The sequence below is a fragment of the Gymnodraco acuticeps genome, unplaced genomic scaffold (genome assembly GCF_902827175.1).
Source record: "Gymnodraco acuticeps unplaced genomic scaffold, fGymAcu1.1, whole genome shotgun sequence".
In the NCBI taxonomy this organism is placed as follows: domain Eukaryota; kingdom Metazoa; phylum Chordata; class Actinopteri; order Perciformes; family Bathydraconidae; genus Gymnodraco; species Gymnodraco acuticeps.
The window spans coordinates 682578-707992 of NW_022990559.1; the positions used below are offsets into that span (position 1 = coordinate 682578).

The 25415-nt window shown below is 43.7% G+C and overlaps 1 protein-coding gene across 8 annotated transcripts in view; it reads right to left on the minus strand.

The window, feature by feature from the left end:
• si:dkey-237h12.3 (teneurin-3) overlaps window positions 1–25415 on the minus strand; it is a 161536-nt gene that overhangs the window by 113304 nt on the left and 22817 nt on the right. Inside the window, exon 1 of one of the 8 annotated variants that reach the window (XM_034227616.1) lies at window positions 1143–1462. The exons of the other annotated variants lie outside the window; for them this stretch is intronic. The gene's annotated coding sequence lies outside the window, so the exon portion shown is untranslated. Of the gene's footprint in view, window positions 1–1142; window positions 1463–25415 lie in introns of those variants that run through there. 8 annotated transcript variants of the gene reach the window in all.

Genomic DNA, 25415 nt, shown 5'->3' on the forward strand with positions numbered 1-25415 from the left:
GCTCTAAGACTCACCTTATGGCCCGCAGAATAATTCATTGTGATGCCTCATAAGATGCAATGCCTACGGAGGAAAAGCTCATTGCATTTACCTGCTCGTATTTACCTGTCACCTGCAAATGTATGGTGGGACTGCTACTGCGTGACCCCTTTGCACAACTCAGACTTATTCCTCTGTTGATGCATTTGCTCTGCTTACATTGGCCACCACTGGCTACACACCAATTACTCTTCGTCTTTGTTGCTATTGGTCTGCTAAGCACTTCAATCCATCTCTGTCTCTGAGGCTGTGACGTCAGCCAGAAGTGATTAATCAAATACAAGTCAACACCCAAAAGCAACACCTAGAGTACCCTGTTTGCATACATTACCCATCATTCTTTATGGATGTCATGTTAAATATTGAACGTGGGAGGACTCTTAAGAACAGCAGCAGTTTGTTGTGGAGAACGAGCCAAGAAATCCAAGTATAATGTGTGATCGCTCTGATACAGTTGAAAGAGCTTACGGCAATATGCGCCCAATATATGATTTCATACAATATTAAAATCCCTCGTTTCCATTTGTTCCACATAATCAAGCAGTTCTACTGATAATGTGAGCAAAACTCTAATTAGTATACCTTTTGTGATTATGTAAAATGGCAATGAAACTAATATCCTTCGCTATTACTGTGTCTCGATGACCGTAAAGCAACTTGACCCAGCTGAAGTCCAAGCATGTTGATGTGTTTTTTGAGCATGGTGCAAGACACTGTATTAGCAATGTACACATGTTGGGCTGCAGTGCCATTTGAAACACAACACACAACACCCCATCATGAAGAACAGAAGATACACAAGGGGATTGAATACAATACACTAGTCTGTAGCTTTCTGCAGATACAATAAGGCCCAGGCGAACAGAGGTGCTGTGGGTGCACAGCCCATGTAATGCATTAAACATTATTCCGCCAAGTTATTGACGGGTGCAATACATGCCCAACTCCAGATTTAACGGCACAGATGTCCAGTCAAGAAAGAAAAAAAACAACACTTCTAAAATAATGTTAAAAGCAGGAACTGGTAATGTAACCCAGATTAAAAATGTAGGTTAATGCCTTCCGCTCATTAGAAAAGGATTACAAAGAAGTTGGAGTGTTACCTTAAAGATGCCGGTAGCAAACCCCCTGCTGAGGCTTTACTGTATCCACTTCTCAAGCTGCGACGCTGCTTTGTATTGGATTTAAAGAACGCTCCGGATGTCCTTCTCTTCTCTGTTCCTGCACGAGCCAGACACTGCACGAGAGCACTATCGCACTGACACATGGATGGCACTCAAGCGATGTCAAAAGGGTTAAAACCTAGTGGACCGAAAAGTCACACCAGCATCGTTCTAGTTGCCAGCCACCGCTGCCTGCCGCACTCTCCAGCAGCTCCCCACCTCCTCCTTCTCTTTCCTTTTTTTTTTTTGCTCAACCTATCTCATGGGCTTCTCCCCCTCCTTATGTGAGATGGTAGACGAGAGCGCTGGGCGATTTGCACCACTCTATCATGGATCGTGTTACGCTGTCTGGCTGTAGCGGCGGTCACAGATGATAGGCTGAGGAGCTTTGCGTGTGTGTTTACCCCTCAAAAGAAGTAGCGGGAGAAGAGAAGAGAAAGGGGAGGGAGGGAGAGGCAGGCTGCCAGCCTTCAAACATAAAACGAGGAATGGTATCCCCAAAGATCATCAAGCTAGGTGACAGGCTATGACAGAACATCTTGATGTGAAGTCATGAGGGATAGCGCCACATAAGTAATCGTATGCAGACCTTTAGGTGACACTTTCACATGCTTCCCCTTCCTTATTTTGATGACACATAAAGAATATGCTTTCTGTGTCTAATTATTTAAATATTTCATGATATCTTACAGCCCGTCCACACGGCGGCGTGCGTTGACGCTTGCCGGCGAGCGTGTCTGACACTCGACCAACAACCAATCACATGAATCTCCCGCCCCAGACACACAAGCACGCGGTTTGATTGGCTAGAGCTTGTACTGGCATATGATTCGATTTGCTGAAGCCTCCGTCGAGGCATCAAAAGTTGAACATTGCTCAACTTTTGAAGCGAGCAACGCCAGCAACGCTCCACGTCGCTTCCCAAAATGCAGTTCGGCTAAAAGTGAATGGGCAGAAGCGTTGGAAGCTTCAACGCACGCCGCCGTTAAGCTCATCGGAACATACATTAGCATACATGTGATGCATACCGCTGCAGGAAAAAGCAATATAGAAACCTCTGATATTCGATCAGAGATTTCTTTCATCAGAACAATAGGAATATAAAAAAGTTTTAATTAACGCAATGCTTTTTATACATTGTCTGTCAATGAGAGGATGAGAGCTAACGCTATCCAGTCCTTGTTTTGATCTCTTCTCGTTGTCAGTTGTTTGTTTACTTTTGACAGCAATTTAAAAAGAAGGCACCATTTTTGACTGACTTTATAACACACACTTTCACACACTGCGTCTAATCAAAAGGATTGTTCTTTCATATAGTCCTTTGTGTACTGGAAATGGCAACGTTCTCATTAAGAGAAGTGCTGGGTTTCTTTAAAAATAAAGAAATACTAACAAACCTTATCATTACGTCCCTCTGAAAGATAGTTCTACATCTTATCTTATACTGCTTCCATGTCGAGCATTTTTATGAAATTCAATAGTTAAAAATATATCAGGTAAAATCATTTAGTTTGCATAGCTTCTCTCACTTTGAATTATTTGTATTTTCTCTGTCAAATATAACAGATGCACATACTGAATGGATATCATGTTCTGTGTGTCTCAAAAGATCACTCTTTTTCTTCCTGGTGAAAGCAGTAGTCTGACTCACTCTGCTACATCTTGTCCGACTCTGTTCTCCAGTAGCGGTTTGGAAAACTGTCCACACTTTGCTTATTTGAAGGTCCCGGGGGCTAGCTCCGAGCAAGAACATGTTCTCATATTAAATCTGTAGTCATTTAGAGTGAGCTTAAAGGTGGGGTACGTAAGTTTCAGAAACCGGCTTGAGATACACTGTTTGTTATATTCCATGGAATGCTCTTAACATCCCGATAGCAATGAATATCTTATGTGCTTTGACAACAAATCCATACAAAAATGTCATCTGTGGAAGCCGTAGCGCTGTCAAAAGTACAACCAATCCGTTTAGCCGGGCCGGCTAAACATTACATTACATTACATTGCATTTAGCTGACGCTTTTATCCAAAGCGACTTACAATAAGTACATTCGACCAGGAAGACACAACCTTGAAGAAAACAGAATCATATAAGTACATCAGGTTTCATAGAGCCAAACATTTCAAGTGCTACTCAACTGGCTTTAGGTAAGCCAGTCCTTTATTAGTATAAAAGTGCTTCGTTAATAGTTCTAACGCTCGAAGTGGAGTCGAAAGAGATGAGTTTTCAGTTTGCGCCGGAAGATGTGCAAGCTATCTGCAGTCCTGATGTCAATGGGGAGCTCATTCCACCATCTTGGAGCCAGGACAGCAAACCCACGTGTTTTCGCCGATGGGAACTTGGGTCCCCCTCGCAGCGAGGGTGCAACGAGTCGTTTGGCTGAGGCAGAGCGTAGTGCACGCGCTGGGGTGTTGGATTGGATTGCCGCCCTGTCTGTCAGCCTTCCATCTCGTGCACGCAAAAATGTATCTCGTGCCGTCATTGGGCGTGCCGTCATTGGGCGTGCATTGCAGCAGTACTTCAATGACTCGCCAGCAACAGGCGGCCACTTTCACCAGTCTGCTGACGTTATGTGCGCGTTCATGTGTGTTGGAGGAGGTACTCTGTAAGGAAGTCTGAAGGAAGGGGCGGATTCTTTTCGGCTGTGTACTTTCAAATGTTAGTGCACTCGAGCCGGTTTCTGAAACGTACCTACCCCACCTTTAAGTGAACTTAAAGCTGAACTAATATCACAACTTTATTAGCAAATTATAAAGAAACTTTTTTAGAAGAAAACTAATAGGCTCAGGTTGGGATTTCATTTGATATTTCCATATATTTGGGGAAGACACATACAAAATAATTTGCCATAATAGTAGACACTGAGATATCCTTACTTTGTAGTCCATAACGTCAATCAAGCTCAAGAAATTCTGGATCCTACATTCCCCTTAATGCAACTGGATAGCATCTTTCATTAGACCTTCCCTGCCTCCACAGCAAGTGCTTGCTTTTCGTTCAAACAGTATACATATTTTGTTTAATGGTAGTAGTTCTTGTAAATAAAGTGGAGAGTTGCTTTAACTACAGTGTATTTACATAAATAAGTTGTTGTCAAGGCTAATGATGTCAGCAGATCTAATAGTGAGAACACACAACGTCCTACTCAGCAGAATGGAAAAATAACAATCTGTACAGTGACTGTTATTAAGCACATAACGACTAGTGCCCATACATCGCCATCAAGAAACTGATGTGATCTGCAGTAATCAAAATGTAAGCATTAAATTGCGAAGAAAAACAGCAAATATAGCATCATGTGACTGTCAAGATATTAAAAATATAACAACCCCAATTGGCTAGCTGTGGCATATGGCTGTGACGGTGTGTTTATGCTGACACGGGAAGTCTGGGGACGCTATACATTTAATAATAAAACAACCATAGTTTAATGAAAGGAAGGATCATTATTTTCCTTGCAAAGCACGTAGTACGGAACCATCCATGTTATTTGTGTTGTAGTTAGATACAATTCCCCCCTTATGCCTAAATAATACATTTGACAAAAACAAGGAACAACAAGTAAAATATCAGAAAAAAAGCTAGAACGTTAAAAACATGCTGTAAATCAGGGGTGGGGAACCTCCGGCCCCCGGGCCGTATACGGCCCGCGAGACAATTTGGTACGGCCCTCGAGGTAATTTATAAACACACGCAAAAAAGAAAAAAAATTAAAAAATCTAGACCGCAAAAAAATTAAACAAGCGAGTACCTGTTTTTCCTGGTCAGGGTCCATGAACACAACACGAGCCTAACGTGTCATCACGTGGATATATGTCTCGTCTGACAGGGGTGCAGTTCTCATTCATAACACTCCGTTTGATGTCTCACTATGGGATGCGCCTCATCGCGGAGCAAACAGAAGCATCAATCTCATTACGCCAATCCTGATTGGCTGGAGATCTTGACGTCAGCGTCAGGGAAATCACCCCCTATAAGTAGCTTGCGCCACAACGCATGCGCCATTCAAACACCTCTTCTCGCTTCAGAGCACATCTCTATGGTAGCCGGACAAGCTTCACGGTCCACAGACTGAACCCAAATATCCATTTCGGTCGACGGGCGCTTGCCGGCTACTCCTTCTGCTTCGCAGGAAGACGGTAATTACTAACGCTAGTTATTGTTGAAATCGACCTCGCCGCTCTCTTTCCCCGGAAAGTAAGCTAGGTCTGACTTTTTTCAAGCTAGCGTTAGCTTGCTCCCTCACTACCGACACCACGGGTAGCGAGGAAGTCTTTTCTTTTATCTTCCCCACGGAGGAGGAAAGGATTAAAAGGAGCATACTGCCACACCAGTCAGTATTCTCCGGGAATAAAATACCCACACCGTCCTTTTCTCCGGATTAAGGACAGGGTGGTTACCTCTTTTTCTCCCAACCTACCTGTTGAGAGCGGGTCCTCTCCACGCCATGAGGCGAACAAGATGGACGCCCCTCTCCCTCACACCAGAGGAGTCAGGGACTCGGTGGCTCGACTCTGCGGCTGCGGGTTGAAGATCTCGGGCACAGACACACACCAGGTCTGCTCGTCCTGCCTCGGGCTGGAACACGCCCGAGGCGCTATCGACAACCCCGGCTCGTGCGGACATTGTGTCCGCTTCACCGTAAAGAGCCTCCGCCGACGGCTAGCACGCCAAGCTAGCCTGTCGAAGCAGGAACCCCCCATGTCCTCTGACCTGCCGGCCGGCAGTCAAGACGCGGGGACATCTGCCACAGAGAGTGAACCCCTCTCCATGTCGGTCTGGGGATCAGTATCTGAGATGGCCGCAGAACCGGATTCCCGCGCCCTGGCAGGCCGGGACCCGGTGGCGGCAAGACACGCGGGAACGGGACCCCACGCTTTACCGAGCTGGGGCTCCCGGTTAGACCTCACCATGGTCTCACCCGCGGAGGATGTCCTCGAGCTTCACTACGACGAGGACGAAGAGGACGCCTCGGTGTTCCTCCTGTCCGAGTCGGATGAACATGAAGAGCACATCTTCATGTCATCGGCTCAGGATGCAAAGCCTGGAGCGAGGGCTGCTCTCCCAGACGATAGCACACCAGCTTCGCCCTGTCTGAGTATGGACCTGCAGGCCGTGTGCAAACGCGCTGCGGCCAGACTCGACATCCCGTGGCCTCAAATGGCCAAGGAGACCTCCAGGTCCCGCTACGAAGGGAAACATTTTCCCAAAGCAGCGCGGACAAAGAGGCAACTCCTTCCGGTCTTCCCGGAGATGTTGGATGAGTCGTCGGTCTCGTGGAGAGACCGGCCCTTCAGCAACAAGGTCCCAATCCAGGGTGCCTCCTCCCTAGACTGTGACGGAATGGAGAAGCTCGGCCTGCTCCGCATACCGCCCATGGAACCGCTGGTAGCAGCCCACCTCCTACCGAGGAGGTGGGCGAGCTTCCCCACACGAGGAACCCCACGCTGCCGGCAAAGTCGGACCGATTTCAGTCGACAATGACTGAACGGTCCTACAAAGCCGCAGCGTTGTCCGCCAGGGCCCTGAATGTGGCCTCGCTGCTAACCGCTTACCAAGCGGAGCTCTGCGAGGACCTGTCGGGTAACCCGGGGGCAGCCACTCTGGACGAGATGGCAGCGGTCACAGACATCTGTCTCCGTGTCCAACGCTGCGCCGTCCAGGCCACAGGTAAGGCAATGGGGATCATGGTGGTGCAGGAAAGAGCGAGATGGCTCAACCTCACCAACCTCCCAGACCGGGAAAAGGAGGATGTGCTGGATATGCCCATCGTTCCCGAGGGAATTTTCGGCTCCGCTCTTGCTTCCATGCAAAAGAGGTGTGAGTCGAAAAAGAGGGAGGACGAGGCACTCCACCTCTGCCTCCCTCGAAGGGTCCAGCCGCTGCCTTCGCAGCAGCAGTCCTTCGCCCAAGCTGCCTTGAACCCTGCTCGGTTTAAAACACAGAGAACGCAGAGGTCGCAGCCCGCCCCGAGTCCCCAGCCCAAGCTGGAGACGAGGGCGAGCTGGCCCAGAAAATCTCCGGTTCCGGCTGCAGCTCAGGCGCAGCCAACCCAGAATTTCGGCCAGCAGGCGAGGAAGAAGAAGCGAGCGGCGTGACAGCCCCTCCTTCTCCCCTCTGTGACAGAGCTGGAAGTCCACAGTTCCCCAGCTCTAAATGTGTTCCCGCCGCCTCGAGAGATGCCTCAACACCATCCTCAAGTCCGCAAAAACACATGTCACAAATCTGTTTGTTCCTCTGTCATTAAACATTTGCCGCTGACGCATCCAGGCTTCAGGCCGAGGGCGCAGCTAAAAAAAATGATAAGAAAAACAATAAAACCAATAAACAGCCCGTCAACTGTTCCCCTTCTGAGAGCAGCTACGGCATCTCTCAAAAGGCGGATTACAGGCGGGTCTGTGAAGGCACCACCGTCACGCGCATGCGCAGTGCCGGCTGGGGTTTTAAAAGCACCACCACCGCCACGCGCATGCGCAGTGCCGGCTGGGGTTGTGAAGGCACCACCGTCATGTGCATGCGCAGTGTCGGTGGGGATTGTCGAAAAGGGGCACCACTGTGTTCAGACACTAGAGGGCCCCATAACACAACAAATAGAGACTCAGAGGGGAAGAGATGTGACATCTCCACTGGCTCTAAGGAGCATGCAGTGGAAGATGCTCACATCATCTGCTTGGGTTTTCAAGACAGTAACACGGGGCTACAGACTCCAAGTCACCGTCACCCCCCCTCGCTTCTCGGGCATTCTGCATTCGCAGGCCCGAGGAGAGTCATCCCATATTCTGGAGAAAGAGATTCTCTCTCTCCTAGAAAAGAGGGCTATATCTATTGTACCCGCCGAGCAGAGTCAGGGCGGCTTCTATTCCAAGTACTTCCTCGTTCCCAAATGGGGAGGGAACGGAATTCGGCCAATACTTGATTTGAGGGCTCTGAACAAATATCTAAGAAGATATAAGTTCAGAATGCTCCCTCACACATCTCTGCTGCGGCTCGTGCGACAAGACGACTGGTTCACATCAGTCGACCTGAAAGATGCGTATTTTCACATCCCAGTATATTACCCACACAGGAAATATCTGAGATTCGCATTTCAGGGGATCTGTTATGAATACAGAGTACTCCCCTTCGGTCTGTCTCTCAGTCCAAGGGTGTTTGTACGATGTACGGAAGCCGCGATAGCCCCGTTAAGACAACAGGGTATTCGCCTGGCGACCTACCTGGACGACTGGCTGCTTCTCGCACAGTCGGAGCAGGAGGCTGTTACGCAGACAAATGTCCTCGTAAAGCACCTGCTCAACCTGGGTTTCATAATAAACACAGAGAAGAGCATGTTGTGCCCCGCGCAGACTATACTATTCCTGGGTTTACACCTGAACTCGGTGCCCTTTTCAGCTCGCTTGTCAGCGGAAAGAGTGAAAGCTTTCAGAGCTTGTCTCGCTCTTTTCCGGCTGCGCAAACATGTTCTCTTCAGATCATGCCTGCGATTTCTGGGGCTCATGGCGTCAGCCATCCTGGTCGTACGACTGGGACGCTTACACATGAGGGAGTTTCAGCGCTGGGTGGCCGCCCTAAAACTAAACCCGAGAGTGATGGTTACTGTGAAATGCGTAATGGCACTGCGCCACTGGCTGCACCCGACTTTTCTAGTACGAGGTGTGCCTATGGGTGCTGTCCTTTCACGGAAAGTGGTCACCACGGACGCATGTCTGACAGGTTGGGGAGGTATTTATGAAGGTCGCCCGGTGAGGGGTCTCTGGAGCAGAGACCTCCAGCGGGCGCACATAAATTACCTGGAGCTTTTAGCGGTGTTTCTCACCCTAAAACGCTTTCTGCCTTTCCTCAGGGGACATCACGTCCTCGTGAGGACAGACAATACGACCACGATATCGTATATTAACCGCCAAGGGGGTTTGCGTTCTCTCCAGTTACACACACTGGCGCGCAAACTTATCCTATGGAGCGGTAGGCGTCTCCTCTCTCTGAGAGCGACGCACGTACCGGAAGTGATGAACCTCGGGGCAGATCTACTGTCCAGAGGTATACCACTTTATGCAGACTGGACTCTACATCCAAGGATTGTGAGCCAGCTGTGGGTGCGTTACGGCAGAGCCGCGGTGGATCTGTTCGCATCGAAAGACAACGCTCAGTGTCAGCTGTTCTTTTCGATGAGCGATCTAAATGCACCGTTAGGCGTGGATGCACTCGCGCACAATTGGCCCCCGGGCCTTCTGTACGCGTTCCCACCCCTGGCTCTGATACCCCCAACTCTGGCCAGAGTGAGAGAGCAACGCCACACACTTATCCTGATAGCTCCGCACTGGCCAGCTATGTACTGGCTAGCGGAGATATATCAGCTGCTGTGCGGGCAGCCATGGCAGCTCCCACTACGCAGGGACATACTGTCCCAAGCGGGGGGGGCGATCTTTCACCCACACCCAGAGCGCTTGGCTCTATAGGCCTGGCCCGTGAGTGGTACAAATACAGTGTGACATGACGCTGACCCTGGCAGCTGCCAAGCGAGCCAGCGGCACTCATGCACTATCTGTACAGTTTTCATGCACTCAGTTCGCCCCAGGGCAAACAGAGTGTGGTTGAAGCCTGACCCTGCCTTTATCTTAAGGCGGTCGGTTCGGGTACCACATTTGACATTAAGGCATCCTCCCCGCCACTGTATTCCTCCGGGGAACAGCGGCCGGATTTGCCGTGTCCAGCCCGTGCTTCACGCACGTACAGGGACATATCAAGGGTGCTTTGTCATAATGACCAACCCCTTGTGTCCTGGGCTAACCCTTATAAGGGCAAGCCTGTTACTAAGCAACGGCTCTCCCACTGGTCTGTGGAAGCAATTGCTTTGGGGCTCATACGAGTCAGAGTTCGCAGGCACCCTCGGGTCCGCGAGCTCTTTCGACTCAGAGTCTGGCTGCATCCTGGACTCTGTTCAGGATGTCTCCCATCAAAGACATTGGTGCAGCGGCGAGCTGGTCCTCGCCGCTCACTTTTGTCTGCCTCCTAACAGGTTGGACGTTCTGCTCCCAGTGTGACTCAAGCAGTGCTGGGCACCTGGTTGAGTCAGAGCTCTACCTGTTAAGTTCTGGTTGGTTTGGTGATTTTCGAGATAAGCTCGTCTGGCAATACGGGAGCTACAATTTCCCATAGTGAGACATCGAACGGAGTGTTATGAATGAGAACTATAGGTTACTTACGTAACCCCAGTTCTCAGAGTAACATGAAGTGAGATGTCTCACCAGACGGCCCTCCTTGCTATGGTGAAGCGAGAAGAGGTGCTTATTTTGAATGGCGCATGCGTTGTGGCGCAAGCTACTTATAGGGGGTGATTTCCCTGACGCTGACGTCAAGATATCCAGCCAATCAGGATTGGCGTAATTAGATTGATGCTTCTGTTTGCTCCGCGATGAGGCGCATCCCATAGTGAGACATCTCACTTCATGTTACTCTGAGAACTGGGGTTACGTAAGTAACCTATAGTTCTGACGGAGAGCACCGGAACGTGGCTCGGCACTTCAGATAAGGAGCCGTACACATGCCGCAGTTTCTGCGTGGCTGTGTCTTTAGTTGAAAGCCCAGTGGCGATCTGTTCATCTGTCATACTGATCATACAGTCAATAGCTTTGTTGTTATTAGCATCTGGTTAGCTAGCTATGCTAACGAATATAAGAATATTTTTGTACAACCAGTGAGGTAAAGGCACATCTTTATATGATCATTATAGTTATAAAAAAACAAGATAATAAAGTACAGGTATAAAATACTATATGACAGTAAAAAAAAGTTGTTATTAATAAACAAGAATACAGTTTGAAAGGAGAGTGATTTGTAAAATATCCATAAAGAAAAAGTAAATATGCTTACAGTTTCATATGGGTGTTGAGAGATGTATCCATAGATCTCTTAATGTTGCTCTCAAAGTGCACCAGATTGATGCTTTTAACTTCAACATTTAAAAACAAATCTTCCCTGGGGAGCATGCCCTCCGGACCCCCCTAGAGGAGGTCCCCCCCCCCACTTAAATCATGTCCACATGGATAGGAAACTAAATACATTTGCACTCATCTTGTGTCCCTATCTTTCTGTTTTGGCGGTCATGCCACAATCGTGCACGTGCATGCGCACGTGAATCATGGTAAAATATCTGGATTAAGAGGTTGCTTTTTCTTTGCACAGCATGACCCCCCATCTATGTATATACTCGCATTTTAGACTCTGTTACTAACTGTATATCTGTAGACTTGGTATGTCTTAAATGTCCGGTTAGGATATATTAGAACAAAATCTAAAATGAAAATTGTAAATAAGCAATCTGTATGTAAAAAACCACCTGTATGTAAATTGTAAATAAGCCATCTGTATGTCAATGTCTTATATGTCTTAAATGATATGATGAATTGGAAATGGGGGACCCTGATGTAAACAAGACGAAAGTCTTTCTCTGGTCTGCATCCCCTTAACAATTGTATGTTTTGAGCTGTACTGTACTGTACCCAATATACAAGCTGTTAATAAACTTTTCAATCAATCAATCAATCAATCAATGAAAGAAAGAAGAAATAAATGGGTTGTGATTTTAGTATTTTTAAGCAGAGGTCAATAATTTGTACGGCCCTCGGAGGATGTTGAAAACATTGAAATGGCCCTTGAGAGGAAAAAGGTTCCCCACCCCTGCTGTAAATAGTAGATGAGAGACTGACATAAACTGAAATCTAAAAGTGTCTGCTCCACTATTGATGATCAAAGTAAGCGCTCTGAGCAGCACTGACAAAACATTTTTCTTGTAAAATATGCGGTGTAATCAATAACTCCAGTGTTATCCAGACTTTGTAAACCGATGGGAAATTTTCCCCACTGTGGCATCTCTAACCCAGAGTTATGACTTCAGTTGGTCGTAAATAGTGAGTTGGTATAAATGTATTACATTGAATTATATTGAACTTTGAGTAAACCCAGCAATCAGAATTTATGGCAGACATTTTTATCTTTCCTTTCTTTTTGTATTAGGAAATCCAGTATTTCTTAACACATATATTTTTGGTAGAGACTTCTACTAGTAGTGTATATGCGTAGTACTAATTAAAACAGGTCCTCAATGAGCGATTTCATAAGTCTTATAGTGCTCTTATCTATTGCCAAATCAACAGGGAATTTTTATAAATTATCATGTGGGCTCAGCAATCTGCAATACTTGCTTTCATTAATGACCAACAACTAAAACAGCAAAGGACTGATAAGACCCCTTTGAAGGTGGACATCAAAAGTGATGCCTCTGGGGTTGAGAACAAGGGAGTTCTTCCCCGTTCAACCACACATTGGCTCAAAGAGCTTGGTCACGCCTGTAGGCTCGAGTCGGAAAATATGTTCCGAGTTTGGACCGCGCCCCTTGTAATCCAGGAGTGCCCCAGTTCTGTACGGCTTGAGTGAAATTCATATTGAGTGGCCCAAATGATTATATTCATCATCCATCCTGAAGAAACGGCATTCGAGACCTGGTATAGGACAGGCTATTTTAAGATGGAAGCATTTCCTGCGTTAGTCATTTCAAAACGCCTTGGAGATGTCGATTTCTATTCTTTCGGGAATAACAAACGGCCTCATTTTAATTCCCACAGGATGGTCCTTATTGAGGTGGTAGAAATTAAAAGTAGGCACAGTCACATTGGTAAGTTAATGCCTTTTTCACGATATCTTACACAAATGCTTATGTATCAGTTTTGGACACTGTGTTGTTAATGATAACCTAACACAGAGGCAAAATACACTACAATGCAGTATTTGAGCCTATTTTACCATGTTGTCTAATATAAAATAACAGGACACAATGGGAGTATAGAGCACAGTATGAGTATGTGTACAGAGGGCTTGGTTTCATAGTAATTGGGGCAGGGAGAGTAACTGAAGGGGTCGTGGGATTGGGTTTGATCTGTACAGGGAACAAATATGAATCTATTGAAATACCTGCTATTTGACAGTCACACATCTATGTTTATCCATCCACTGTCAAGGCAGGATTACCGGAAAAGCCCACCTGGATACTGAAAAACCTACAGCCAAGTGGCTCATTCTCGATACAACACCATGTGCAAACAAAGAGGGTGGTATAACGAGGGAAGAAAATGGTATCCACACTGGCAAAGATGCTGCAGTAATTTTCACCCGAGTAAACAATATGGGAAACTGGCCAATATCTTCTTCACATAAAATGCTTAATTCTCTGGCTAAAGGGGGAACATGGATTTGTATTTCCTCTAAAGACCTGGTGCTAAATGAGGCTATTCAGCCCAGTTTCAATTTTGACATGCCAAAGCTGTCTGAGGTACTCAGTTGCTGATGTGGGCGGGGGTGGTAGGTCTCTTTACTCTCCTTGTGCTCCATGGTCTCAGTCCAGCTGGCCTTTAGAATATGGATTATGTGTTGCCGCAGCCAGGCTCTCACTCCATGGGGGGCTGGAATGGGTGCCCAGCTTCAGCGGACTCCCTACCGAGACCCCTGGGTGAGAGGACGCCGAGAGCCCCCTCGGTTCTCAAGGCTGGATCATTGAGAATGCAGCGGGTGCTTCCCACACCAGCACCATACGTCAGTGTGTGAAAGAAAACTAGCACAAAAAAAGACAGTGAAAAGGGGGATGGTGGGTTTGTCGGAGTGTGTAACATTGAGGAAGAAGCAGAAGCAACACCCGTGATTGTGGCACAACTGCGACACTGTCAATCACAATGCCTGCTCTGTCGAGTAAAAAGAAAAGAGGTAAGAAATATAAAAAAGGACTCGGGGAGTGCAGCTGTGCAGTAGATTTACCTTTCAAAAAAGTCTGGGGCGATAATAAGTATCCAAATGACAGCTCTGTGCCACTACATTCCCGACTAAAAGTTAACCAGAGGTCCTAATGTGGAGTGCTAGCAGCAGACACAAAGGTCTGAACAGTGGGGCGCCGAGGCAGCTACATGTAGCACAGCATGGCTAAATGGGGCAGGTGATTTCCCATCTCCTCCACTGCCCTCAAGGCACAGCCAATCACTGCTGGGGAAAAGTGGCGCCCCAGCCTGCAAGCAATGCAGCCAGAGTGGAAGGGCTAGAGAGGGAGCTGGAGTCTATCTGGGACCATGCATTATTCACATGCACCGCTACGGCACTAAGACCTGCACAAAAGAAAGGCCTCAGGTTCCATCAGTGCCGACTTGTTTCCAATCTATTATTGATGGCAACACTACACCCTATACTTTTCCCTGATTTACTGGATTCTATCATTGTTTCTATAATAAACGCTATTTTCCAGTAAAGTCAGAGCAAATTAGTGGAATATTTCCAAGCATGGTGCCAGTGGAAGCTTCTTAAACAAATCTTTAATTTTGGCTTTAATTACATATATCATGAGCAGTATTAATGTTACCAAAATGAACTTGTTTTTTGCCGTGAAGCTCTGTAGGCCTAAGTGTATGCCCACACTAATATACACAGCAAAACCTAAAATATTCTGCAAATCATTAATCATGTCAAAGGTAGGTTTCCGTGCAAAATTCATTTCAGCGTGGAGACCTCCAGCTAGACCTAAGTGAAATAAATGAGCTGTCCAATTACCACATTATGATCACATTTAGCCATGGTAAAAAAATACACTGACACAATGTCCCCGTCAACAGCCCCTTATTAATGCTATCAAATAATATGTTAATGTTCAAAAACACACACTTCTCAAAACGTTGTTTATTACTTCAAGACTCCCAGTACTTGCTTAAAATGCCATTTATTCTTGTTTTATGTTAAAGCGCAAGAAACAGAGACCCTCACAACACAGACAAGGAGGAGCTCTCATTATCATCATATGTTGGTATTATCAGAGCTTGAATGAAAATGTGCATTTGTCTGGTATTGTGAAATGAACCCAAGTATTTTAAAGATATAGCAAAAGAGCAAGGCTAGTTATCAGATATTGAAAGATACCCAATCAGCGTAACCATTCATAGTCTTGCATTCTATCATAAAGCTAAATTATCCTTTGTATTAAGATGTGTATCAGAATGTGTTAAAAAGCTGCAGCGCTTGAAGTCAGAGGCAGTTGCTTTGAATGTCATGGCAGTGTCCACATTATTACCATGCACACATCAAAGATTTCCCCTAAATCTCAGCAGGAAACACAATCAATCTGCTCAGTATGCGTGGCCGGGACAGTGGGCCACCTCTCCCTTTGAGGATGTCGACGCATTTGACCGATGTGCAGTCGATCCCCCAGATTGTGGCTAATCATCATTACCGGCTGCTGAAACAATGACTTTCCTTCAGCCTGCTCGGCTTCAAGAAGGACACAAGGGATCTGCCAATTCTTCTTATGGTGGCTTAACACTCAAATCTGGATTTGAGGAATTAAGGCAGACTAGGACACAACAAAATGTGCACTCTGATCATCCATCCAAGTCATCAACTATGGCCTGGCTCCCGCTGTAAATCTGTCTTATGAATCCCCAAAATATTCAGCAATAGGTATTTTTTGTAAAGTTTGATTGAGTTGCGGCTTCAGTTGAGGGAATTTCATTTTATACTGTAGCAGCCTGAAAATAAATGGTGACTCCTGAACATTTCTTAAAGGAAATACAAAATATAAAACAATAGGAGGGAAATGAGGACAGATGCATAGAAGGCAGCATTTGGGGAATTTTCCAAAATGGACAGCAGATTATGAAAAATGACTTCTTCCCTGCCATGCTTAAAGGTTAGGTCTCTATTACAGAGAGCAAAATGTCAGCAGTATCCCCTGAAAGAGTGGACTATGATATTAATGGAGAGTCCAGGGAATGGGCTTCCCCTGACTGAGTTTCGCCTACCAGACACATTATTCACTTAGTTGTCAGCCAGCACCTGGCGCGTGTAACACTAACATCTACAAACTAAATGATGGAGAGAATACGGCCCACCCTAGTAGAAAACCAGTGGTGAAATAAATGTTGTCCGTGGAGTATAATGGAGATGAAAAGCACTGCTACTAGATAATAGAAGTACTCTTCGCTGAGGCAACTTAAGTTGTCGCCCCGGACGTATTAGCATAATGTTCAATTTCGAGCTAATATTGTACTTTCATTTGGCTCTTAGCTACCTCTGAGACTAGAACATATGGGGGAAATTAAGCACAGGGGCTGGGCAAAGCTATCATGAGTAATTGACGAAAGAGCGGTCTTACTCTAAAATGGTGAACACAAAATAATTCTCATCTTCCAGCGGGAAGTGTCAGGAACTGACTCGGAGCCCAAAATAACTTGGTGCATAAATGTTAAAGAAGGGAATATGTTCTGTCTTGTTTGAATCGGTGTACATATTGTTTTATATTTAGTCCCGACCGCAGACGCTCTGATCAGATTTCTCAAAGCAATCATCGAAGCTTTTTCCCATGTAATCTAACTGCCCAACTTCACTTATTACACAAATGACAAAGAATGTTGTGTTCTGTGGAAATGTGATGACCCCAGACACAATGTCAAGATGATTTCATTTATTACAGAGCGAGTCATTAGTCACATAGCCACCACTTTATCTAGGATGCCAAACGGCTTCTGCGCCATGCGGACTGCAGGGCTGGATTATTTGTGAGTAATATGTATTTGCTGTGGTAAATATATTGCGTCATGAAGCAGAGGGTGGAAGAAAATTCTCTCTCAAGCTGTTTTAATGAAGTCCCAAATGTCATCGTCATTCTTCTTTTAAGAAAGGACTCCAAGAATTTCCTCTAGAAGCCTGACTGTCCCTCAGTGAGTGTTCAAGTGATTTGAAAACAAGCGTCTTCAGTGAAATGCAGCCTAACAAGGAAAACAAAAAACAAACAACAAGATGTCAGGGGTGGGCAGTAAACAGGTGCGGTTTGGACTATTAAAATCTATTTTATGATTGGAGACGTTTGATGAATTGTTGAGGCGGCAGTGAGCTCGGATTAGGGTCGGCTCGGAATATCTCTTGTCTAAAAAACGAGTTAACTAAAAGAATAGTTTTGCCAACCCTACGCCAAAAATGACTTTAATCATCACAATCTTATAATTCATTTGCAATTAACCCTCACCGCTACATCTTTACAAAGGGGCTAATAGAAAAAAGGATTTCACAGTAACACCATTATAGTGAAACATTTCAATGTAATTCAGTGTTTTTATTAAGTGCAGCGAAGAGCGTCACAGACTGAGTTTAAATGAGAGCCAACCATTTTCTCTCAACAATAGTGAGGGAGAATAGAGGGGGAAGCGGGTGGGGAGGGTGGGCATCCAATTACTGGAGTTCTGTGTGTGTCATCTTGACACCACGTTTGGGTTTATTCAACAATGCATTAAATACACCATACGTAAAGGCACCACAGCAGTTAGGAGAAATGCAGCTGTACCTATTATCGAGGGAATCAGTCAGCAGTTTAACATAAACAACTCAAAACAGTGTCAATATGTCTATTTTGACAAGGTGTCAACATTTTTTAAGTGACTATTTTTATTGTGCATAAATGGGCCCTATTATGCGCATCTTCAGGTTCATATTTGTATGTAGTCCCTCTACTGAGACATGGTTACAAGCTGTAATGTTCAACAAGGTCTTTATTTTTCTCATACTGCCTGTACTGCTCTGATTGGTTAGCTGGCCGGCTCTTTTGTAATTGGTCAACCGCTTAGAGATGCCCCGCCCCTTAGCCTATCACGTACAATGTGTCTGAGCGCTAGCCAATAGAAGCACGAGTGTACATTGATGGCACTACCATGGTGACACTTTCTATTAATTTCAATGTGATTCCACTTGTGTTGGACAGCAGGACGTCTACACATTTTCTGTAGCAGATTGAAACCCCCCCCCCCCCCCCCCTGTTTTGACTGGAGATCTCTTTTAATGAAGCTTACAATGGGTTGGCCCTTTGCTAGCTAATTATTTGTGCAGGATTATTACGTTTATGAGTTTGCTGCTTCATGATTGAATACACTTATTGTAGGATGTTTGGATAAATCGTCCGTTAAATGAAAAGGAAAGTAATGACAAATATCAATCTGTCAAACCTACAGTGATCACCCCTTTTCAGGGTACTTTCTGAGATAAAGTGAAAAGTACATTATTATACAACCAACTATTCACTCACTATTTAAGTTAAATCTAGACTGTGCATCTTCACAGGTTTCATCTCCAAATGGCAGCACATATGAGATTCAGAGTTTCAAAATCTTGAAACATGACCTAAGCAAACTGTAGGCAGCAAGCTCATGTTTGCCCAGCTGGCCTGTCTGATTACTTTATACCAAAGAGATGAGCGAGGCATCAGATCAAACTTTGGCACGTTCAGCTTTTCTCTGGACGGAGTCTCAGTGAGTTTGATAATAAAGTGTGTGCAGCTAATGAAAAGTTCTTTACATTCAAGTCAAAATAACAGGTTATTTCTTCTTAAATGTAACTATTTGCCATTTTTCCTAAAATTATTTTATGATAGTAAGCTAAATATTTTTGAGTTTTGGATTGTTAATTGGATAAAACAAGGCATAGATGTTACCCAAGACTTTATATTATTGACACATTAATTGAAAATTAAAACAATTGTTAGTTGTCATCTTCAAAATGTAGTTTAATACTAAAACGGTACTATAGTGTGAAAAAAAACGTGTGTACCCTAGATTTTATGCCATGCATTTACTGATCTACATTGCTATGTGAGCTTGTGTGAAGCATATACGCATTTATTTATGTAACATCTAAAGATTGTTTTGATGTGTTTATTTGTTTTATGTTCAGATATAACCATCAAGTTTTACTGCAACACACATTTCCCCTTGGGAACAGTCTACTTTATATTTAAACATAACGCAACCCTAAATGTCTGAATAGATTTACTTTCAAACAGTTATTGTTTTGGGTGAGAAACATCTTAGAGACTGAAAACACAAAGGCAGTTTGTCTGTAGAACATATTTCATTATAGTGTTTTGCTATTCTCACTTTGTAAATCAATCCTTCAAAACGATGACCCATTACGTCCGCATCAACACTTTCTTCATCAGCCTGCCAACCTTTAGAGCTGCCATGCAAAACTCTGCAGACAGCTCCTTCAGGTAATGTTGAAAAAGACAATAGGTGGAAACTGCCCTAACCTATTTGCCAAAGAGTCTGTCATCGAATGCCCTGGTGTTGCTCTATTGTCTAATCCTACAGCTGAGGCCTCTAAAAGGATTCATCGGCCTAATAAGATGAATGGACTTTGACCCTGAAGCTGCTAAAAGCCAACCTGGCCAATTTATCTGAGTGACCTCCACTCTTGGCAGAGACGTCCCCCACCTCTCTTGGAAGCCTTTAGGCAGGATCAATACAATAGAGGCAAAACAATCCAAAACAACAGAGAGTATAGAGAAGGTGGGATACAATTACTCATTGCCTTTAACTACCCTGAATGATGTTCTTTGTGGCAAATATCCATATTGTGGTTGATTTAAAAAACAAATCTATTTTATAGAAGCCATAACAACTGCAACTGTCTTTACTGTAATATATGAATGAGGCGCCATGACTAAAATAATAATATTTAATATGCATAATTTGATTTGGGATTTAAGTGAGTTTTACTTTAAATACTTACATTACAGTTATGCTGCTTATCAGCCATAATTCAATCAGGTATTCTCAAGTCACAAATGGCTAATGTGAAGCAAGCTGTCAGCTCTATATCAATTCATGAGTAATTTTATTATGCAAACCACAGTCATGGCTATTCCAGGGCCTTGAATGTAACAGCGAGATTTTAAAGCGAAAATAAGATTTTCTCGACTAAATAAAGGATTCTATTTCATGTTCTGTTTATCGGTGTTGGGTCGTGTTCAACCGAGATAAAAGGCTCTGCTCAGATCGGTCACGCAGGATACGAAGAAGAGACCCTCTTACACGAGAATACGCTTTCTCTCTTTGAGCATGAATCAGTTTACACGGTATACAATATCAATCGTTGGCCTCAAATCCATATCTGCTAAGTGCTTAGGTTTGCATTGGTGATTAGATGAATTGAACTGAGAACAGTCTGTTACTTGAGCATCCCTTCATAGCCCGGATACCTAATGCCTTCCCCCTGCCTCTGAAGTGACCACAGTTTCAGGATGCTTTGCTCCGGGCACTTGGCCAGAAAGCTTTATGTATTCTGATATCATTCATTTTTAATCAGGACCAGAATATCCTTCCAAACCTCTTGCAAGCTGCCTTTGGCTACAACGCATCAATTTTGTTATATTTTTATTGATTTGGCAGTTTTCCTCATTGTCATTGTTTAATTTGATTGTTAATATGGCTAATACTCCATACAATAACTGCTGCACCACTCAATTCAAACGCTTTCTATTTTTTTGTGTTTTCAGCTGCTCTTTTCTCGTTGCACAATTATGCATTTTCCCACTATAGCATATAGTCACTGAATATATTGTGTGTGTTCAGCATTTTTTACTTGGCTTTCAACTTCCAGGTGCCCAACCTGTCTCTCCTTGCATTGGAAGGGTTTCTTCACATGACTGCTGGGGAAGAAAGGACATGAGAGCAGGGGAGGGGAATCTTCTTCTGTGGTATAATGAGTTTGACAATGAAAGTGACACTGCGTCCTCCCTGGACCTTGCCGTGTGATCAATCATAACAATGGCTCACCATTTCCTCCTCTGGATAGTGACCTTTCTTCCTTCAGGAGAGGAAGTGTGTGTAGGAGGCTGTGTGTGTTCCTCCAGATGTAGTTGTGCCATCACCCAATCAGCCCTTAACGTCCTTATGCATAGCCATAAGGGTGTCCTTTAGCTGGGGAAGTTTTTTATCCCAGGGAAGAAGAAACGCCCAATTTAAGGAATACTGATCAATCATATCCTGCCCTATAAATCCTTTTAAGCTTAGAATGTTTTAAGGGGTGAAGTTAGGTTTATATTTTTTAAATCCCATCAAATGGACATCTTATAAGGTTATTTGCTGCGATCACTCCAGTGAGTAGAACTGCCAAGATTTCATGCAAATATCATGAGGGCGATTATTTTTAAGTCTGCTTCTCTCATAGTTTATTGCCCATAACTACAGAAAATAAGCCAATACGACATCTCATCAGTGTCCCGCTAACTGTATTTTCTGTGGTGCTGTGTCCTTTTTCTGTAAGCACAGCATATTAGCTCGACTACTTATAAAGCATTAAACAATCCTAAAATATTGGTGCTATCAAACTCATCTTAATATGCTTCAGCCACAAATGTCGGCAATAACGCGTCTAGACACAATTTTATAGCCATTTTTATGCCACTCTTAATTTTTGTTTTATCTGCTCAGCAGTGGTACAGTATATACAGTCTATACTGTCTTTAAAACTATATAAAAACCTGATCAATACAGATACAGATCAGTAAAGTATCTCTTTTATATAGTGCTTGGTTCATGGATAACTTAAACTTGGTGTGCTCATAGCACAAATCTACAAAAGGTTAAATAGTATAAATGTATTTGTACTAAACTATCCAAACAATGGAAAATATACATATACTATTGTTGGAATTAGTAGGAAATACTCCTAGGAAAAAGAGGGTTAAATAATCACTTTTCCTTAAGAAATATACAGAGGAGTTGAGAGTGCCTTTTTGCCATAAGAAATATCTGCAGGTTTTTCAGAGGCTGAATACAGCACTGACAGCCTCCTATGAAACCTGTACTGCATATAGGATGATACGATACTGGCTTCTGGGAGGAAAGAAAAAAAAAACGTTTCTCTAAGCTTCCTGCAGTGAGTGCTTGCTACTAATTTAAGGCACCTCGAACATATGAACAATTCTATAAATGACCTGTTTTAATCTGGACCTTTGACAACAACATTTGGATTTGCAGACATGTCCAGATATTTAACCACATTGGCGGATCTCTAAGGTCGCGTCTCTGAAGACTGACACAATGCAATCCTTGCACAAGGGAGTTTGCGCCAATTTGCCTCCGTTCTGCTGCTTTTGTCGTTGATCTCCAAAAACTGTCATATAGCGGAAAATCGGGGCTGAAATTGTGGAGTGTAAGAGAACACAGTCCTTTGAAAATTGCCCCCATCCTTAGTGAAGGCTATAGCCTTGATGTTATATGTTGAAAACAGCACACTAGGTATACATCCTGTGTACAAGGCTCCATCAACATCTTTCACCCTCTTAACTCAGGCAAATGTTAGAGAATATTTCAAATGGCTAAAGTCAATTGAGAGAGAAACCTTTTAATTTGTGCCATTGTTGGAGCTAGATGAAATGTGCACATGACAAAAACCTTCTGAAATCCTGACTGAAGTCAAGGCCTTTTAATGAAACATTTATTAACGTGTGTATAAAAGACTCTAACACACTTCCACTGCCATTGAAATGATCCAGCTGTATAATTTGTAGTTAACATGTTGCATTTAATTGCTTGTGTCAAAAACGAAACTAGGGCAGCTCAACAAAATGTTTTTGGACAAATTGTCATCATTGTACTTGGCCACTTAATAGGAGTTTAGACTGGTCTATTTTGGTCAGTGTTGGGCAAGTTACTTCCAAAATATAATATATTACATATTACTTATTACTGTTTTTTGAAAGTAATAAGTTACATTACAATATTACTGTCTCTGAAATGTAATGAGTTACACTACTTTTGAGTTACTTTTGAGTTACTTTCACCAAAATAACCGCAAAAGAATGGCTAGGTATTTTAAATGCTAAAATGTAGTTTAGTGCAGCTCATTATACATCCAGTGAAGGGCAATGTGGTATAGCATAACACTGTGTAGGCCCTTAAGGCTAACAACTTGTATTACACGGCTTAGTTAAATACTCGATTCTGATTGTAAATTCTTAACATGTGACACGTTGTTAATACAGTAATACAGACCACTGTCAAGGACTATAATGAAGGTTGCTAAGGAGGATCAAGAAAGAGAAAGGAAAAGAGGTTAAAAGACGGAGCGCTGGACGTCAGATAAATCACCAGAAGAAGGCAGACAGGAAGTAAACAATAACAGGACACGGAATGGGCTCTGTAGTTTGTTTAGTATATGGCCGTGTACAGGCCCGGTTCCAGAACAAAATGACTCAGGGTGCATCTGAGATTACAGGGGTAATAGGTAGTAGGTTTACATGAGCAATAGTGTTGCCCGGCAACAGCAATGAAAAATAGCTTTGATGGTCCCCAATGAACAGATTATGGCATTTGTTATGTTTTGAAACCAAGCAAGTGAGAACATTTCAAGTGAGTTAAAAGTGCAATCCTGAAATATTTCATATAGTCCAAAGTGGACTATGGCAAAGAAAAGCACAAAAGCTTCAAAGCTGTACTGATAAAACAAATGAGAACATATTGTATATCAAGGCAAATATTATTTGAACCAGCTCATGGTTTGAAATGGCAAACATTGAAAAGCAAAAGTATTATTAAAACCATGTACTAAATCATCACTTTGGTCCCATCATATACTCTGGGAAGAGAATATTTACTGTGCTTGAAAACTGGCATCACATCATCATGTGAGGTTGACTTTGTGACCTGGAGAACATTTCAGCTGCAACATCAGCTCGTTGATAAGCTTGGGATATGAGATCTTTTAGTAGCCATTCGTGGTGAAGGCATCTGTGCTATTGTATGCATTATTTTTGACCCAACATTTCTACAGGCATGGCAGAATATGGCACTATTTCACATGAATATTCCATTGTCTATTTGTATACCACAAGCTGCAAAATGACCGCCTTACCCCACTGTACAGGCGGGTATTGTTTAGATATACCTGGGCAGGCTCTGTTTTGCCGTGGTATCCTGGCACCTGCGGGCCGCAGAGGGGCGGCGTAGTTTCGGGCGACTGCTGCTCCGGGGGCGAGTCAGGCGAGTCAGGCGGGAGTAAGCTAGTGTCCACAACGTAGGGTAACGTGATGTCCCCATCTGACCTGTTGCTACTGTCTGCAGTAGATGCAGTGTTGCTGGCGTTTAGTGATGATTGCTTTAACCATTTTCGTATAAATGATTATCCACAGATGTGTGTCACTGCTGTGGAAGCACTTTGGAAATGATGCACACGCACCTGACACAATTTGTTGTTTGTATTTTTCGCTCCGTTCTCTTTTTTGAATAGAGGGTGCATAACATTCAACTGCCCCGAAGATCCCAACGTGAAGCCTGAAGAGTAAACACACCAGGTTTACTAATCTACCCGCACAATTTGTCTCTGGTGTCGGAATGTCTCGCTATGTTAGTACATTCTTAAAAACAAAACACCATTTCATTTCGGGTTAAAATGTGTTGTTACTGAGCATTGTAACGGGTAATATATTACGCACATTTCATTAGTAATGCGCATTACTTCGTTACAGCAAAAAGTAATATATTACTGTAACTCTGTTCTTTTTTTGCGCTACACCCAACACTGATTTTGGTTTTATGATTATTAGAGTAGTGCATTGTTTAGCATAATGTACTTTCCGTAATAGAGTCTTAAATGGTTTTATTGTTTAGTTGCATGTTAAATTCGATTTGTAGCTTTTTCTGCAATAATACAGGTTTTGGCTCAGTGATTTGTTGAAGGACACCTTGGAAACAATGCACAAAAGATCTTTTTTCAAACCCACTGTTCAGAGAAAAGACAGGCAAGCGTGACATAAGATGATCCTACGAGTATGACAACAAGCAGAACAGAGACGTTTTCTACATTTAGATGAGAACACAACAGAACAACCACACTGACTTCCAACTTTTTGATTGCAAACTACCAATTGGGAGCAGCACAAAGGTCAAAGCCACAGCACCATGACAATAGATATAACAAATATTCCCGTGTCCCAAGATATGGAAGAGGAAGGAGATTGTGAAAGGACAAAGACAAGAAAATAAACAGATTGGTGGGTTGGTGCTAGTCTGGGGACGTCGTCTGAACACCCAGCGGCACTCCCGGAAAAGAGAGAACATCTATTTTAGCCAATATGAAATAAAAAAAAAAATATATATATACAGTGTAGTTTTTTCTGACTGCTCAACTTTTGTCAGTTTTTTCAGCAATAAATATTGTACTGCTTTAAATTCACACTTGGTATTGTTTTTACCTTGCAATATAGTTTATCCACTTTACAAGCAATCAGTGTAACACATCTCAGGAGACGTGAGATGGATCTGGGTTTATACAAATATTCATGGTTGCTGAGGAGACACCAGTAAGACTGTAATTATGAATTATGAACAACATGTTAATCTGAGTTTCTTTCATTGATATTCATA